This window comes from Jaculus jaculus, chromosome 18 (assembly GCF_020740685.1).
Source record: "Jaculus jaculus isolate mJacJac1 chromosome 18, mJacJac1.mat.Y.cur, whole genome shotgun sequence".
NCBI classification, from domain to species: Eukaryota; Metazoa; Chordata; class Mammalia; order Rodentia; family Dipodidae; genus Jaculus; species Jaculus jaculus.
In genome coordinates this window covers 22,283,503-22,302,788 of record NC_059119.1, presented here as the reverse complement: position 1 = coordinate 22,302,788, position 19,286 = coordinate 22,283,503, and the positions used below count along the sequence as shown (strand labels likewise).

Here is a 19,286-nt window from a genome sequence, read left to right as displayed (position 1 = left end):
GTGCAGAACCATTACACGCCAATGGGAACAAGGGACTCGGGTGATTTGCAGCTGCATGTGAGTACAGTCGCCCTGGAACCCTGCCTCTCCTTACAGCCCACAAGCTGGGAGCAGGATGGGACGGGTGATGGGCGTAACACGTACCAGCGTCCCCATGCCACATGTGAGCGCACTTCAGATTGCCTGCAGCTGAGTTACTCTCCATCTTCCAGACCATTTCCCCACCTAGCGGAATGTCCAGTGCACTTCCCGAGATGAGTGCTGGCCTCATCTCCAATACCTTTCTCATGATAGTTGCTCAGCCTCCAGGTGCCCTGATATGGATCCAAGCATGCAGCCATCATCGGTCACATTCTTCAGAAGTACCCTCTTCCAAACATTTTTTTTAAATTTTATTTATTTATTTGAGAGCAACAGACACAGAGAGAAAGACAGATAGAGAGAGAGAGAGAATGGGCACGCCAGGGCTTCCAGCCACTGCAAACGAACTCCAGACGCCTGTGCCCCCTTGTGCATCTGGCTAACGTGGGACCTGGGGAACCGAGCCTCGAACCGGGGTCCATAGGCTTCACAGGCGAGCGCTTAACCGCTAAGCCATCTCTCCAGCCCTCTTCCAAACATTTTGACAATCTTTGCTTTTCTAATTCTTCTCCTCTTCCAGCTTTTAGACAGATTCTCACTTTATAACTGAGCCTCGTCCCAAACTGCACATTACCCAGACCCACCCTGCTTTGCTCGCCCACGTGCCAGAATTATAGACACACTAAAATTTGATCACTTTAGTATTTACATGTAATATTCTGTTACCTTTTGATAATGGGAAATGAACAAGAAACTTTCCTTGCTTGCCAATACCCAAGGGAAAAGAAATCTCTCCTAGTATGAAGCCACATTTATTAACTAGTCTTTACTGGGTTCTTTATACCTATTATATCATGGAATCTTCATACAGTGTATCATATGTTTTATGTGTTTGTATTAGCATAAAAGTTACACAGATTGATCAAACAAACATTAGCCAGAATGTGCTATAATCATGAGGAGGTGGTGAAAACAGCTCCTCTCATGAAGAATTCGCTATGGAGGTAAATACGAACATAGAGAGAAAATCCCAGGTCAGCTCGGCTGAGTATGAACAAGACAATTAACTACATGATGTCTCAGATTCTTTATCTAGATCTTATAGGAGCTTTTGGCAACTGCAGTCCCTCTTACAGTTTGTTCTGACTGTTTACAGAGATAATACATAGACTGTACCTAGTCTCAAACAGGCATTCTGGCAAGTATCAAGCATCAAGCCACACTGGCTCATCTTCTTTCCAATCCTTCCTAGCATATTGTATGCCCATATCCCCTACATTTTTACTTTGTTATTGTTCTGTTGTTTTTCAAAATATTTTTATTTATTTTCAAGGAGAGGAAAAGAGAGAGAGAAAGAAAGGGTGTACCAGGGCTTCCAGACACTACAAACAAACCCCAGATGCATGCGCCACTTTGTGCATCGGGCTTTATGTGGGTCCTAAGGAATAGAACCAAAGTCATTAAGCTTTGCAGGCAAGCATGATAACCATGGGGGCATTTCTCCAGTGCTGTTCTATTGTTTTAATCATAATAAAAACACAAGGGCTGGAGAGATGGCTTAGCGGTTAAGCGCTTGCCTGTGAAGCCTAAGGACCCTGGTTCGAGGCTCGGTTCCCCAGGTCCCACGTTAGCCAGATGCACAAGGGTGCACACACGTCTGGAATTCGTTTGCAGAGGCTGGAGGCCCTGGCGCGCCCATTCTCTCTCTCTCTCCCTCTATCTGTCTTTCTCTCTGTGTCTGTCACTCTCAAATAAATAAATAAATAAATAAATAAATAAATAAATAAAAATACCCATTTTCTAACCAGCTAATAGGTGCTTGATGAATCATGAAGATATTTGCTTCACGAATATTGACCTGGTCTGTCACTATTTCTACACAAGTGGAGAAAAGAGAATGTAAGGAGATGATTGTTTTATAATGCAAGGTGGAATAAGGCAATGCATTACAGACTGATTTATTTTAAGGAAGTTACTCAAGTTAAAATGTGAGCCTTGGTGAAAATAAAAGGAAACTATTGCTGCACATAATGTATCCTGCTTCAAACCCATCTTGTGAATAATGCTAGCTGAACTCATTTCCACTTGTCGCAATACATTGTATCCTGTTATCAGGAGTCAGGGAAAGAGCAGAGAGAAGTGACATCTGCATTGAAAAGGGAACCCTTACTATGAGAACCAGCTAGCACCTGATGCTGATACTTGGCTGGGATTCCCAAAATGAATTCTGCTTAGCCAACAGAATATCCAAGTAGCCCAAGGTGTATAGGAAGGTGGGGTAGGGAGAAGGCAGAATGAGCTCGACCGAACCTTTTGTTGATTTTCTTTTTTTTCTTTTTTTAATTTTTTATTTATTTATTTGAGAGCAACAGACACAGAGATAGACAGATAGAGGGAGAGAGAGAGAATGGGCGCGCCAGGGCTTCCAGCCTCTGCAAACGAACTCCAGGTGCGTGCGCCCCCTTGTGCATCTGGCTAACGTGGGACCTGGGGAACCGAGCCTCGAACCGGGGTCCTTAGGCTTCACAGGCAAGCGCTTAACCGCTACGCCATCCCTCCAGCCCCTTTTGTTGATTTTCAAAGAATAAACACTGGTCTTTAGTTTCATAGTCTGCTGCTGCCAAAACTGGGCTAGCCTTTCTTAGATTAACTTTTCTTCTTTTTTTACAGTATTTTGTAATGGAAAGATGATTGAAAGAAACTGCAAGCATATTCAACCCAACTACCCTAAAGGCCCTTTCACATATAATACACAAAAGTGTCTGATGTTTATATTTTGGAAAATACACTATTTTTCTTTTGTGCTCAGTGGTCTCAATGCTATCTGTTACCTTTCAATTTTACTTGAAAGAAAGCTCAAAACTCCAGATGAATTTGATAATGCATAAAATACTTTTATATTGAAGAAGAACCTTCTGTTCTCATGGCATAATAGCAAACTAACATTTTTAGGGATATTCTTTAACTGTAGTATAATAGACACAAGCCCAGCATGAACAACATTTGACCTTAGTTGGCCTGATTAAAATAAAAATCCATAATTCACCTCTTTGACTTACTCAGGAAATGAGGGACAGGAAACATGACCTGAGTACCCGCTCCAAACTCCCACTTACAGAAATGAGCTTCTTCTCAGCACTGAGACATCTCTGTCACACCTTCCAGGGCTCAGGATCCATTGTGGAAGAGGTGGCAGGAAGAATATAAGAGATAAAGAAGGGTAGGACTCCTTACAATGCACTCTTCTAAACACCAAGTGGCCTGGATGTCTATAACCTTGCAGCGTCTGACACAAGGCCATCATAATAGGAGGAGAAGATCATGACATCAGAATAAAAGAGAGACTGATTGAGAGCGGTAAGGAGTATTATTGAGAGTGGAGTTGAAAAGGGGAAAGTGAGGGAGGGGAATTTCTATGGTTTATTCTCTATAATTATGGAAGTTGTCAAAAAATAAAGTGCACGGCTGAAGGAGATGAATGTCACAGCGGTGTGCCACACTGACAACTGAAGGTCACTCTGAGAAGATTATGCTAGCAGCAGCAGGAAAGATGGACTTCAATGAGAGAACGGAGGCCTCCTTCCAAAGAAACCAGTTAAGGGCAAGAGCACTTGCTTAGTAGATGTAATGGAGAGAACTGAAGAGGATGTTGTAGTGAGAACAGGAATGGGTTGCAGTCTCAGAAATTATTTGAAGATTGAATGAGCACACGTTGATTAAATGGATTGATGGAAGAGAGATTTAAACCAGCGCTTCTATTAAAATGATTATGATTGGGCTGGAGAGAAGGCTTAGAGGTCAAGGTGCTTATCTATGAAGCCTAAGGACCCGGGTACAATTCCCCAGTACCCACGAAAGGCAGATGCACAAAGTGGCACATTGTATGTAGAATTAATTTGCAGGGCCTGGAGGCCATGTCCCATCCGGTTTCTCTATCTGCCTCTTCCTCTCGCTCTCTCTCTCTCTCCCTTTTCTCTCTCTCAAATGAATAAATAAAATAAAACAATTTTATAACATGATGATGATTACAATAAAGACTAAAAGCAAAGGCATACTACAGAGTGACAAGAAAAAATAGAAAATGTTTGGGTTGACAGGTATGAACATACATGTTGGTAATGATCAGTTTACTCATTCCTGTCTTCACCCTCAACCTGTGTTCATGCACCTAATAGCTTCTTGTTCATCTCCAGTTTTGACCAACTCTTTAGTCTGTCCTCTCTTATTGACCTAGGTGGACACATGACCTGAAACATAGATGACTTGATTGGATGCCCAAAAATATATCACTTATCCTCTGTCACAGCAGCTGAATACTGCCAAGGTAGAAACAGGACTAGAAGCAGAGGGCAGGAAGAGTCACTAGTCAGTCAGTGAAGGGCCATTTCCACTATTAAAAAAAATCATAATAGCATGGGCTAGAGAGATGGCTCAGCAGTTAAGAACTTTCCTGTGAAGCATAAGGACCCTGGTTTGAGACTCGATTCCCCAGGACCCACGTTAGCCAGATGCACAAGGGGCCACATGTGTCTGGAGTTCATTTGCAGTGGCTGGAGGTCCTGGCACAACCATTCTCTCTCTCCCTCTCTCTCTCTCTCCCTATCTGCCTCTTTCTCTGTCTGTCTCTCGCTCTCAGATAAATAAATAAAAATGAACAAAAAATAATAACACAAGCAAATCCACATTAAGACAATGAGAGGACATGGAAATACTTCAGACATAAATAAATCTCACTTAGTAAAAGAAAATACAGAAATCATCAGGCATGATACTTTATAAAGAACAGAGCACTGTGTTAAAATTTTGTGCTAATTTATTTTTCTCTACTTTTGCAATTGCATAGCAATTAAAGGCATTCTTAGACAAAGTTAAGAGGAAAAATGGGAAATGTAGAAAATGCCACAAGAAACAACCCAGACAACAGACATAGGTGTTGACGAGGCATCAGGCCCTGTCCAGAGCACTCACTTCCAGAGCTGAGCCCAATGGTGGGAAAACTGTTCAATTCCTCTCTCTCAAATAAATAAATAAATATATAAATACAAATATTTTTAAGAACAATAAGTTTGGGTTTTAGACAATTAAAACTTGAAGAAGTTATTTGCTAGATTTAGTAGATTTTGATATTATAAAAACATCTAAAATAGCAATTATGCATTCCTCTATAGCACACATAATATAATTGAAGTTATATAAATCACTTATGAAGGAAAATAAAACACAAAGCATAAATTTGGAAAATAGTGAAAACACAGAAAGAAATGCAACAGACATAAGAGCTAGAAAAATTCAATATGTTAACATGTTTTTTAAAAGTACATAGAGGGTTTAAGGTATGGCTTAGTGGTTAAGGCATTTTATTGCAAAGCCAAAGGGCACAGATTTGATTCCCTAGGACTCACAAAAGCCAGATGCACAAGGTGGTGCAAGTGTCTGGAGTTTGTTGCAGTGGCTGGAGGTCCTGACATCCCCATTCTCCCTCTCTATTTGCCTCTCTCTCTCTTTTTTCTATCTCCCTCTACAATAAATAAATAAAAATATAAGTACATAGAGAAGATAATAAATCTTCCAACGACATTATATATAGAAAAAAACATGAATTCATTTTTAATGAAAAAGTTCAAACATGAAGGGCTGGAGAGATGGCTTAGCGGTTAAGCGCTTGCCTGTGAAGCCTAAGGACCCCGGTTCGAGGCTCGGTTCCCCAGGTCCCATGTAGCCAGATGCACAAGGGGGCGCACGCATCTGGAGTTCGTTTGCAGTGGCTGTAAGCCCTGGCTCGCCCATTCTCTCTCTCCCTCTATCTGTCTTTCTCTCTGTCACTCTCAAAATAAAAGAAAAAAAAAGTTCAAACATGAAAAGAAACAATAAGAAATTGACTACTTTATAAAGAAAGTATGAGGGCTGGAGAGATGACTTAGCGGTTAAGGCATTTGCCTACAAAGCCAAAGGATCCTGGTTCAATTTTCCAGGACACACATAAGCCAGATGCACAAGGAGGTGCAAGCATCTGGAGTTCATTTGCACTGGCTGGAGGCCCTGTTGTGCCCATTCTCACTCTCTCTCTCTTTCTCTCTCTCTGCCTCTTTCTCTGTATCAAGTAAATAAATAAATAAATTATATATATATATATATATATATATATATATATATATATATATAGTTGTTGTTGTTTTGAGGTAGGGTCTCACTCTAGCCCAGACTGACCTGGAATTCACTATGGAGTCTCAGGGTGGCCTCAAACTCACTGCGATTCTCCTACCTCTGCCTCCCAAGTGCTGGGATTAAAGGCGTGCGCCACCATGCCCGGCTCAATAAAATATATTTTAACAAAAAAAGAAAGTGTGAAATGGAGGTTGCTGTCTAAGGAAATGTGTATTTGGTAATAAGTATAAATGGGAGCAGAGTAGTTGTTTATAGAACATATATTTAATATTCCATGGATTAACAGTATCTTATAAAAAAGATGAGGTAAAATAAAATGATATGTTCTATTTCACAGAAAATTTGTTGAAAAATAATTATTGTGGAACACTCTAGTACAATAGCAAAATTTCTTACACAAAGAAGATCAATGATGTATACAGTATTCAATATTAGAAAAGGATGAAATTCTAAATTGATATCTAAATGAGAAGACAGAAACTTCTCCCATTGAAAAATAAAAATAGAACCTTGCTAACTCTGCAGAGAAAATTCTCAACTTTATTCAATTTTAAGGAATATCTAAATCTTCTAAACCTAAATATCTAAACCTTTATCAGATTTAAAGTGAATGAATAATAATTTTGGAAAACCTAATTTAAGAACATTTATTAACAGTGGATTCAGAATTGCCACAGTAAACTGTTGGTCCAGGAGGCCCTGTAAACAATGCGGGTCATCGACAAAGCAGTTGGTTTGCCCACCAGAACTGGAGGGTAAAACCCTTTTGCTGAAGACGCCACAGGCTACAATTTGAGGACACTGAGAAATCAAGCTGGAATTGAGAAGGAAGCCAGGTACCTTCCAGCTAGCTGTCATAGTCATGTGAGGTACTGGCAGATAAAAGTCACCAGTAGCCAACAGGCATTGGCTGCTGCAAGTTATAAAATCAACTAGTCAGGGAAGAGGCACAATGGTGGTGTAATAGTGGCAAACAGGCTAAATGGGTAATTATCTCCTCTCTGATTGGATATGAGGCCAGTTCAGTGAAATTCGACCTGGTACTGAGAACCACGGTGAGGGTGAAAGTGAAAGGGTTCTCTTGGCTTGGGTTCTCATGCTTTGTTTTCTGAGTGTGTGTGTACATGTGTGTTTGTGTATGCACATGTGTGTAAGTTTGTGTACACATTTGTGGACACGTGTGGGTGGGTGTGTGCATGCGCGTGTGTATGTGTGTAACTGTGTATATGCGTGTGTTCTTCTCTGGAGGTTTCCTCCCACTCCTGGCCAGCTAGGCAATGGGGAGAATTCCCTGTTGGTTTGAGTCTTTTAGCTAGCCTTCACCCTGGAACCTACCTCTCACGAAAATAAACATCATCATTCATAATGTATCCTTCTTGTAGTCCATTTTTTTTTTCAATTCTTTGCTAATAGGGTTAGGAATCCAAAGTTGGAGTCCACAGACCTGAGATCTCCTGTATCATTACAGAATTTCTTCCTTCCCTAAACCCAAAATCCTGCATAAATATTCAAGTCATGATAGGCTTATCTATTTCATTCACTATTTATTGTTTCTTGGGGGAAAGATATTATTCCACGATGATGAATTTATCTCACTAGTGAGTAAAGCATACCTGGAATATAAAATGACAGTATTGTCAGAGAGAAGATGTGGGGTATGAAATAAAGAGAAAAGCTAAAAGCAACATATCTACATTTCAGGCCTGTAGATACAGCCCCATCAAATTTAAAATTAGAAAGATACCTGTTTTTAATTTGTTAGCTTATTGGCTGAGCAAAAACAGAAGCAAATTAAGTTTCTGTTGGAAGATGGGCATTTCCATTCATTCATTACTAGTGGAAGTGCTTCTTGGTATGCCATCAGAAAGCAATTTAGTACCAGGTAACATGCTGCTGCCATTCAGGAAGGTGCGGAGACCACATTTCTACCCATAGAAATGGTACTAAGAGCTACTTGCCTACATGACAAAGTCCTTCATGCCATGCAGCTCCTGATACACAGAGACGCTGCCTCCTACCCATAACTGATGGCTAACCCCACAATGCACAACCCATATTCCACAACAAGGAGGGTCTTTGCGAAGGGGTGCAGTCAGGCAGGAGGCTAGCAATGGAACCAACTTGATTGTATTCACTAAGTATAAAACTAATTAAATAAATGAATAAATAATGAAGCAACCATCACAGGTTGAAAACAGGGCAGGGCTACAAAATAATCCAAAACAAACCAAAATGACAATAACAACAGCAGAGTTATTCATTTCAGTGTCAAATGAAGAGGAATTTAAGCTTCAAGTTAATAACCTCATGATTAAACATAAGGATAGTTATTTCCAAATGTATGTATATTGGATATATGTCATTTACACATATTACTAATAACTATATACATTAAATATAGAAATGCAAAGTGTAAGGGAAATGTGATCAATTGTACTTGGAATTTTTTTCAGTCTAGATTATAATTATCAGACAAAACTATACAGCAGCAGTTTCATCTGAAATTCAACAATATAGTTTTGTCAATAAGCCTTTGACTTATTCCTTGTTCTTACCATTCCTTCGGCAATGCCTAATTCTGGAGCTCTATAACTGTTTAAACAATAGATGACTGATGTATATATATGATATATGATATATGATATATGATATATATATATATATGTGTGTGTGTGTGTGTGTACATATATACATATGTACACATATATATTTATTTTTATTATGTTTTTTTCAAACAAAAACAGCATATCTTAATATGCTGAAAATCTTAAATACATGGAAATTTATTAGGCACTAATACATAATCACCAAGTCAAAATGGAAATTATATTGCCAGGGCTAGATTGATATGGAAACATGTCAGAAAATTGTTCTACAATGTTTATTAGAAGTGTCAGAATGATTGACATATCCAACCTTGACTTCAACAGGTGTTACAGGTCATTGTTGAAATAGAATGTAAATGTTGATGAATGCAATGATATTCAAATTAATTGCTATAGGAGATATGTTATACTTGGTTTATTTTTAGCCTTTTTTTTTTAAAGATAGGGGAATGTCTTCACAAACGTTGTAAATAAAGTTATATCTGGGCTGGAGAAATGGCTTAGCAGTTAAGCGCTTGCCTGTTAAGCTTAGGGACCCTGGTTTGAGGCTTGATTACCCAGGACCCACATTAGCCAGATGCACAAAGGGGCACACCCATCTAAAGTTCGTTTTCACCAGCTGGAGGCCCTGGCATGCCCATTCTCTCTCTATCTATCTGCCTCTTTCTCTCTCTGTCTGTCACTCTCAAATAAATAAAATAAACAAAAAAAATTTAAGTTATATCTACCACTCCTCCCATTAAGCTCATGTAAAAGCCAAGTACTTAGACTCCAGGTGGGAAATATTTTTTATTTTGCATTTTTCTGTAGAAAAGATCTGTGTAGTACCACATGACACCGCCTCCCATGCCAAATCTCCATTAGCCCTGTCTCATTCTAGGTCATGTGGTGGTTGTGGCAAATAAAATGAAACAAGAAGATAAATAATTTGTGAATGCACAGGAGTTTTATTGTGCCTAGAACCAATTCATCATACCAGAAAGAAAAAGAATTATCTTTATGACAAGAGACTAATGAAATAAAAGCTTTTCTGTATTCTTTTCAAAAGAGAATATGAAAACTGTCTCTATTTTACATAATAATTTTTCAAAATTTTGATAGGGGCATTTTTAAATGTGAAAATAACAAAGTTGTTAACATAAAACCTGAAGCATATTTAACATAAAGCCTGAATAGTAACTTCTAATGAATGTTAATCTCAAATAAGAATGTATTCATACTGCACACATGTACATGTATGTATGTGTGGAGATATTTAAATACGACACATGTCCTGAGCCCCTCTCTCACAATCTTTATAACTGAGACTATGCTGATGATTAAAATAGTGTTTTATAAATATTATTTATTCATTTTCAAGCAGAGAGAAAAGAGAGACAGTGAGAACAGGCATGCCAGGGCCTCCAGCCCCTATACATGAACTTGAGGTGCATACGCCACATTGTTCATCTGGCTTTCTGTAGATACTAGATAATTAATTGAACCTGGGTCATTAAGCTTTTCAGGCAAGAACCTTAACTGCTTAGTCATCTCACCAACCCATGACTAAAATAATGTTGACAGGTATTAATGGATTGCTAATGGATTAGAGTCATCTACATATGCATTGAAATATGTGTTTTCCTAGACTCTAGGGACCTTCTTGAATATATCTGTCTCTCTGGGTGCCTCTAATTGGAGTTTGTATATACTTTCTGTTCACTTAAGTGGTCAACAAACTTTTTCCCACATAGGGGTAAATGTTGAGCAGTTGACCAACAGGTCTTGTTCAAGTCTGCCATGACACCATAAAGGGAGCGCAGTCGTTAATGACTCCTGAAGCGATAAGCATGAGCTTATTAGCAGAACACGGTGACGAGAATGAGGTAGAAGGCTAATTATGGCGCTTGGTCCTCTGGCTCGATTCCCACCTTCTTCATTAGCCCGTAAATGGCGTGCACACAGACTCGGCCTGGTTTATGGGACCAGACTTGCTCATCAAACCCTAGCTCACCATTTGTTAAATGCATGATAATGAAGAAATTTCTTAGCCATTCAATTTTCCCATCTGATAAAATAGACTTTACATGAACAATCCTCTCACAGAATGTGGATAAGACATAAGTTAACTAAACACATGAGAAGTCCCTGGAAAGAGACAATATCAGTGATTGGGCTGCAGTAAGAACTGTGGATTGTGAAGTTTGGCCTATGAGGGTGAGAAAGAGCTTTGCTTGGACTGGGCTAGCAGTTTGTGTGGGAAGCTTCCTGCTATGCCTGGGTCCTGAGAAGTTGTGCAGAGTTGCTTTGCATAGAAATGAGCCGGTGTGAGCAGAGGAATATGGCACAGAAAGAAAAATCTCTGGGTGAACTGCTGCCCATTCAGCTGCAAATGAGAGATTACAAGCTTTGAGATTGGGCCAGCTGACCTGCGCTGGGGCAACAGGAAGAATGAAGACTCTTTTGAAGGGGCCTGAGTGCTCAAAAAAGTGTCCTGTTCTTCAAAGTCTGATTTATCCCCCCCTAGATTACTAAGCTGGCACCCTACCTGGTATCGTGGAGTATAAGAAATGCAGGAAAGAGGGTCATTGAGTTTGAAATACAGTCCTGTGTTTTGGAAATTTCTAGTGTGAAGCAGTTTTGCTGGTTGCCTGCATGGAGACCCCATGGGGCCTTGAGGATGAACCATGGATTGTAGTGGAGACCCAGTGGAGCTTCCAGGACCACAAGATGGTGCAAAGGAGAGCTGTTGGCACCAATGAAGTTTTCCAGGACTGTGAGTAGCCTAGCTGTAGGGGTGAACTTGGAATGCCAGAGACTTGTTGCTGGTTAGAATTATCAGACTTGGAGATTTGTCACTGGCTAAAGTTGTTGGAGTTGGAGCTACAGAGTTTGATGTTTCCCCTGGTTGTTTTAAATCTTGCATTGGTTGACTGCTTATTTGCTTTGCACAATGTCATCTTTTGCAGTGTGAATGTTTATTCTGTGCCATTATGGATATTTGGGGGATTTTGGGGGCATTATGGCTCAGTTAAAAGACCTTGGACTTTGGGGATGTATGAAAATCATTGTAATTGATAAAAACTATGGGGACTTTGAAAGTTGGACTGAATACATTGCATTTTATATGATTTATGGTTATCAGTTTATGGGGGCCAGGGGCGGAATGTGGTGGTTTGACTTAGGTGTCCCCCATAAACTTAGGTGTTCTGAATGCTTGGTTCCCAGCTGATGGAGATTTTGGAATTAAAGCCTTATGGAGGCAGTGTATTGTTGGGGATAGGCTTAAGGGTGTCCCTTTGCCAGTGTTTGGTACACACTCCTGTTGCTATTGTCCACCTTATATGGGCAGGGGGAGATGTCCATCCTCTTCTCATACCATTGTTTCCCCATGCCATCATAGAGCTTCCCCTCGAACCTGTAAGCTAAAATAAACCTCCTTTTTTTTTTTTCCCACAAGCTGCTCTTGGTTGGATGATCTCCACCAGCAATGCAAACCTGATTGCAACATGTGGGTACTGGGGAATTGAACCTGGGTCCTTCAGCTTCACAGGCAGGTGCCTTAATAGCTAATCCATCTCTCCAGCCCTACACTACTCCTTTCAATTGCTGTGAACAACTGTATCATATACGACAGTAACAGATATGTGGGAATTATGGCTAAGTTCAGAGACCTTGGATTATGGGGATATATGAACATCATTCGGATTGACAAAAGTTATGGGGACTTCTAAAGTTAGACTGAATGCATTGCATTTTACATCATGGATGTTTATTAGTTTATGGGGGTCAGGGGTAGAATGTGGTAGTTTGATTCAGGTGTCCCTCATCAACTTAGGGGTTCTCAATGCTAGGTTCCCAGCTGATGTAGATTTGGGAATTAAGGCTTCCTGGAGGCAGTGTATTGTTGGAGGTGGGCTTATGGGTGTTATAGCCAGTTTCCCCTTGCCAGTGTTTGGCACACTCTCCTGTTGCTATTGTCCACCTTATGCTGGCCAGGGGGTGATGTCCACCATCTGCTCCTGCCATTGTTTCTCCCTGCCATCGTGGAGCTTCCCCTCGAGCCTGTAAGCCAAAATAAACCTCTTTTTCCCAGAAGCTGCTCTTGGTTGGGTGATTTCTACCAGCAATGCGAACCTGACTGCAACATCTTGTTTCTAACAGGAGTCAGGGAAGTCTGCCTATAGCATGGAATTATCCCTCTGACATGGATATGTTAAAAGGAAAAAGAAATGAGTTTGAGTAATTCAGATGTAAAAAGCTGAGCAAAAATCCTGGTTGGTAAGGTTAATTTTGTTCTTCTGCACAGTCTCATAATGAGTGTCAAAGTGAAATGCAAACTTAAGACTTTCTCTTTCCATTCCTTCTCAAAGGACCATAGCCTCATTCTAAAACTCTTGCTGAAGATGGAAGAAGGTGAAATGTCAAAAAAAAAAAAAAAGATTTTAGCAAAGTTATAGTATTGAATGTGTTGTATATCAAAATGAACTTATATATTCAATGGCCTTTTATTAAGATAGGATCTACAGGCTAGAGAGGTGGATTAGCAGTTAAGGCACTTGCCTCCAAAGTCAGAGGACCTAGGTTCAATTCCCCAGGACCCACATAAGCAGAAGATAGAGGCCCTAGAGTACGCACTGTTTCTCTCTCTCTCTCTCCCTATCTGTTTCTATCTATATCCCTATATATCCTTTGCTCTCAAATTAATTAACTAGTTAATTAACAGAGCTCCTAGGTGTGCAGCCTGGACTCATTTCAAATTTCTGATCCTCTTGCCTCAATTTTTTAAGTGCTGAGACTAAAGGTATGCATCACAAAGATATTTTTCAGTAGATGTTGCAAGATAAAAGTAAAAACCTTGTTACTACTTATTCTCTAGGTGTTATGAAATAAGCATCATACTCACGTTACCTTATTTTGTTGATAAATACATCTGAGCAGTTAATTATATATTTTACTTAATTCATAATCATTTTCATGTACATATATTGACTCAGCACTGCCAGTAAGAAAGAAGTAAACCCATATGTACGAGTACCACGGCACATGTGCTTTAAACATATTGGCATATTTAACATGATGGGAGCCAGCTTACCATCACTGTAAATTTCTAAGATGATCAACTCAGAAGTAGAAAAGGTTTATTTCAGCTCACCATTTTGGAGGTTTCAATCCATAACAAAGCAATGCCTTTGCTTTACATATCACTGGCCATGCAGTGCACTGTGGCAGGAACGTGAGGCTGAGGAAGCTCTTTTACCACATAACCAGGCATGAAAAACAATGAAGGGAAAGACTACCAGCCCATAATCCCCACTGAGGATGTTCAGCCCCCAGACCTGAGACCTGCTTCTAGCATCTGCCTCTTAATAAGATGTTTCATAACATCTGTGGTAGTAGCCAATATTCATACAATCCACTAAATTACAAAAAGCTCCATATTTCTCATTTCACATGCATAAATAAGTAAACACAACTGCTTAATGCATCATAAATCGGTATCAACTGTGCGAAGTATCTCTGCTCTGCTTCACTATTTGACCCGCACCTCCTGAGAAGCACATTCCTGCTGCTGGTCGCCAGGTTCTTTAACTCACAGTCTTTAAGCCTTACTGAATTTGGTCACCAGTAACAGTTCGTATTACCTGCTTTTCCTCACCACCATCAGCCACACTGAGAACATCTCTCCATGAAACATTCAAGGGCTTGCTGGTTCACTTGCATTCACAGCCCCATAACCCAGTCCAGATGGGAGAAAGAAGAATTAGGTCAGATATCAACCGACCATATCACCTCATGTCTAGAGCCTTCCCCAATCTTTGATAGCATATCCTGCCTTTAGGATAAAATCTTGATGTTTGGCACCACATATGCTGATTTTTACTTATTCAGCCTTTCTCCTCTCAGTTGCAGCCACATAACCTTACACCTGTTCACTGCCATCTCAAACGCACGGCCACTCTACAAGGGATTTTTTTCCACCTGCAGTTCTTGCCCTCCCATTGTTCATTCACCTTCTTATGAAAAGTCACCTATTAGACACAAGGGAAGAAATGTAATCCTTAAGAAAGCCTAGCCATTCTTCCATGATCAGTAAAGCACACCACTGCATTCCTAGATTGCATGGAATATTTTCTTCATAGCAATACCTACTGAGATTATTGTACAGTCATCTGTGTAATTTTTAAAAAAATATTGTATTTCTTTATTTGAGAGAGAGAGAAGAGGCAGAGAGAATGACAGAATGGGTGATCCAGGGCTTCCAGCCACTGCAAACTAACTCCAGACACATGCACCACCTTGTGCATCTGGATTACGACTGGGGAATCCAAACAGGGTCCTTTGGCTTTGCAGGCAAATGCCTTAACCACTAAGCCATCTCCCCAGCCCCATCCGTGTAATTTTTAAAGCATACTTTAGGTGAAGTTCTTTTCTCTAGTTTCAGTTAGTTCCCTGTTCTAGGAACTTTGCACTGCATCTCACATTGGAAATTCAAAGCATAATTTTGGCACTTGTGCATAAAATAAGAGAGAAAACTTAATAAGATATCACATGGAGTGCTATTTGGCTGGATAAAAAAAATAGTAAAAGAAAAGCTAGCTAATAGACATGAGGATAGACTGCACCACACTATGACCATAGGTTAAAAGAGCAGAATGAAAGACTCCTGAATAATCTCATTGTGTATGATGATAATTGTAGAGGACTGAATGGCTTTACAAAGAGGAAATATTTTCTTATATTCTGAAGTGTCCATTTGGGGACCTAGGTGATAGATAGCAATGGCCCAATTCCCAGGATATCGGAGACAGTATGACAATAAGATTTTATAAGATTCTGTGAAATTTTATTATCGTGATTTAGTGCAATTTGATTATAGTTCTTATCCACTTTATTCAAGACCCAAGAATGTCTCTTCTATTATAATTCACCCAAGATGCACAAGTTAAAGGCAAGGTCAAAGTTAGAGAGCTTTACACTGAACTCATTACTCACTGAACTGCAGTATGCCTGCCGCTCTTAAATAAAGGCAGTGGAAGGCAGTCAATCAGTTCTGTTATACCAAATCATCAATCCTTGTTTCTTTTTTTTTTCCCCATGGAATTGTGGCCGCATTTTAAATGAAACTAGTCATATTTTGTTTTTGTTTTAGAAATTCAGGAGTTGCTATTCAATATTGCATTAGCTCAACTCACAATTTTGGAAGTGATTAGTCATAATCTTAGTGAAACAAAATAGGCCAGGTCTTGTTTGTTTAAAGCGCTTAACATTTAACATTAGTCATAACCAAATTGAACAAAGTATAATTTTTAGATTAGTCTAAAGAACACACAAGTCCATTGTTTAAGTTCCATCATCTGAAATTCTCATCACAGTTATTTGTACAAGTTTGAATTAATTGCAGATGTATATCTTTATACTTCTGTTTCTCTTAATAACTCATGATCATAAACACCATTTTTTAAATGTTGCTCATAATAGGCTGGATAAAGATAAGGTATGGAGGCCTAAGGAAATATCAGTGAGGCCACTGATAATTTTTCAATGTGCTTCCATGACAAATCTCTGTAATTATGACACAGTAAGAAGCTTTGGAATGATGATAGGCAAAGATATTGATTTTTCATTACTCCTCGTTTTTTTTCTAAAAAAAAAAAATTGAGGCAGCATGTAAACACGCATGAGTAATAACAAGATGCAAACTTAAAGTTAGGATGTGGAACTGAGGACTCACAAGAAAGAGAAAACTTGATGATACAATCCACACAGCTCAGAGGAAATTCCATGCACCCAGGAAACCTTACACTGTTTGGAAGACAGGAAGGTAGTTCTTCTGTGATCACACAGGTGTACCCTCAGGTCTGCGGTGACTTCATAATAACTGAACACAGGTCGTTAGTACTTTTCTCTCTAGGCTTGTCCTTCAGGTAAGCTTTGAAGTCCATGCCCTTCAAACAGTTTTTTCTGAACACTGCTGATGTCCTTGAACCCTTTGACTAATACCAGCTGTACCCATCTACTTTTGACAAGTGTTCAGACTGCCACTTAAAATGAGTCTTTGTGACACAGCAAAAACAAAATAAAACAACAATTGAACTCAACTCACAGGCCTAATTGCAAAGAGACTGAGGAGACTTACTTAGGGCTAAAATCAAGACCTCCTCACCTCTGGGGCTGCAGGGAGAGGTCACTCCTGCTAAGGCTATGTTATCAGTTACAAAATGTTTCACTGTGTTTCAACTGAGCATGTTCTTTTCAAGTGATAACTGATTGGCACACTGCTGTAAGAAATAACACAAACAGGTCTCTCTAGCTTTATATACTAAAATATTTCTCAGTAATAACATGTTGCAAGACTAGAGTGCATCCCCATAATTAGGATGTTACTATTGACAACCACACGATGCAGGGAATTTGTTTAACCATAAGGATGCCTCATGTGGTCCTGTGCTCAGTACAGCCACTTCTTTCTTAACCTCATCTCTTCTTCAAACTAGATGCTAATTTTTCCCACTTTTTGTATTTTGGGCATTTCAAGAAATGTTATAGGAATGGTGCAATAAAATAGTTAACACTGAATTTTTCAACATAATTCCCTGGGTATTAATGGAACATATTTAAAGTATCAATGACATTTACTTTTATTTATATTTTTATTTATTAATTGATGAGAGAGATAGAGAAAGAGAATGGGCATGCCAGGGCCTCTAGCCACTGCAAACAAACTCCAGATGCATGTGCCATCATGTGCATCTGGCTTACGTGGGATCTGGAGAATTGAACCTGGCTTCTCAGGCAAGAGCCTTAACTGCTAAGTCATCCCTCCAACCTCAATAAGTCATTCTTTATTACTGATCTGTATTTTATATTACAGATATATCACAGTGTGTTTCATTATTCCCTAGTTAAAAACAACCAAGCTGTTTACAGTTGCTGGGTATTGTTAATATGGCTGCTAGAAACATACATTAGAGTTTCCTGTGAACTTGCTTGCAGGTTTCTGGCATAAATGCCCAAGAGTATTGACAAGCTTTTTTCCAGGGAGGGTCTTTAATCTTATATCCCTACCGATGACGTTCAAAGGTCAGATTCTGCTGACTCCCCACTGGCACTGATATTTTAAAGTTACCCATTCTGACATATGCATAGTGATATCTAAATAGGATTTGAATTTGTATTCCCTCAATGGCTGATAATGTTGGACTTCTTTGCACATGCTTATATACCTTGACATAAATGGCTATAATTAATATATCTTAAAGCCTTTTGTACATTTTCTAAAAATTTATTTGAGAGAGAGAATAAGAGTAACAAGGAGGAAGAGAGAGAGAGAGAGAGAGAGAGAGAGAGAGAGAGAGAGAGAATGGGCATGCTAGGACCTCCAGCCACTGCAAACAAACTCCAGATGCATGTGCCATCCTGTGCATCTGGCTTGACATGGGTGTTGGGGAATTGAATTTGGGTCCTTTTGCAAGCACCTCAACCACTGGTCCGTATCTCCAGCTCCTATTTATTTGTTTATTTTTATTAAGTAAAACCTTTGTATGGGTTCCTCATGTGTTGGTACCATCATTTCCCTCCTCCCTGCCCTCATTCCCCTGAGTGCCCTCCCTCCTCTGTGGAATTATCTCCAGTCCATTTTCTCCACTTTTGATAGGCTTGTCTTAGCTATTGAGGTCCATTTATTCAGGATTCATTTATATTTTCTATATGCTATCTATCATATTGGTTGGTTCTTAGAATTTTCCTTCCAATCTGTACCTATTCTTATTAACAAGATCTTTCTCAGAAATAGCATTTGTAATTTTTCATGTAGCCTGGTTTATCAAACGTTTCCCATCAAACATTACATTTTTGTGCCAAGTGGAATTATTACTAGGGAAGGACTAGACCACAAGGATCTTTGATGCAAATAGTTTTATTTTTCCCTTATATATAACTTTTTGCAAATTTTGTTCTGTGGTTTAAGCCCATAGTCCACTTGAGAAAATTTCAGCATAAGATCTGAGGCTTATGTTGAGGGATTGCAGAGCCACTTCTTAAAACATAAGTACTTCCTTCCCTGAATTACTTCTGTGCCTTTGAAAGTCATGGGGCAAATTTCCAGGGATCTGTTTCTATATTTTCTGCTCAATTCCACTGATATGCATCTATGTCTTTGACAAATGATTTGTATTTCTATTGGTCAATAGTGAGCTCCAATATCAAATAAGCTAATTTATCCCACCTAGTCATTTTAAAGCTTGTTTACTACATGAGGTTCTGTCAATGAGAATTTTTCATTTTGTTTTGCAAGATAGGATCTTGCTCTAGCCCAGGCTGACCTGGAATTCACTATTCAGTCTCAGGGTAGCTTTGAACTCATGGAGATCCTCCTATCTCCACCTCCCAACTTTAATGAACACTTATGAATAGTTTGTTAGTTTTTTGTTGTTGTTGTTGTTTTTGTTTTTC

At 39.4% G+C, this 19,286-nt stretch overlaps 1 protein-coding gene across 10 annotated transcripts in view; it reads right to left on the bottom strand.

The window, feature by feature from the left end:
• The window catches only part of Nrg3 (neuregulin 3), a 1,113,809-nt gene that overhangs the window by 671,729 nt on the left and 422,794 nt on the right, over window positions 1-19,286 (bottom strand). The gene's annotated exons all lie outside the window — the stretch shown is intronic.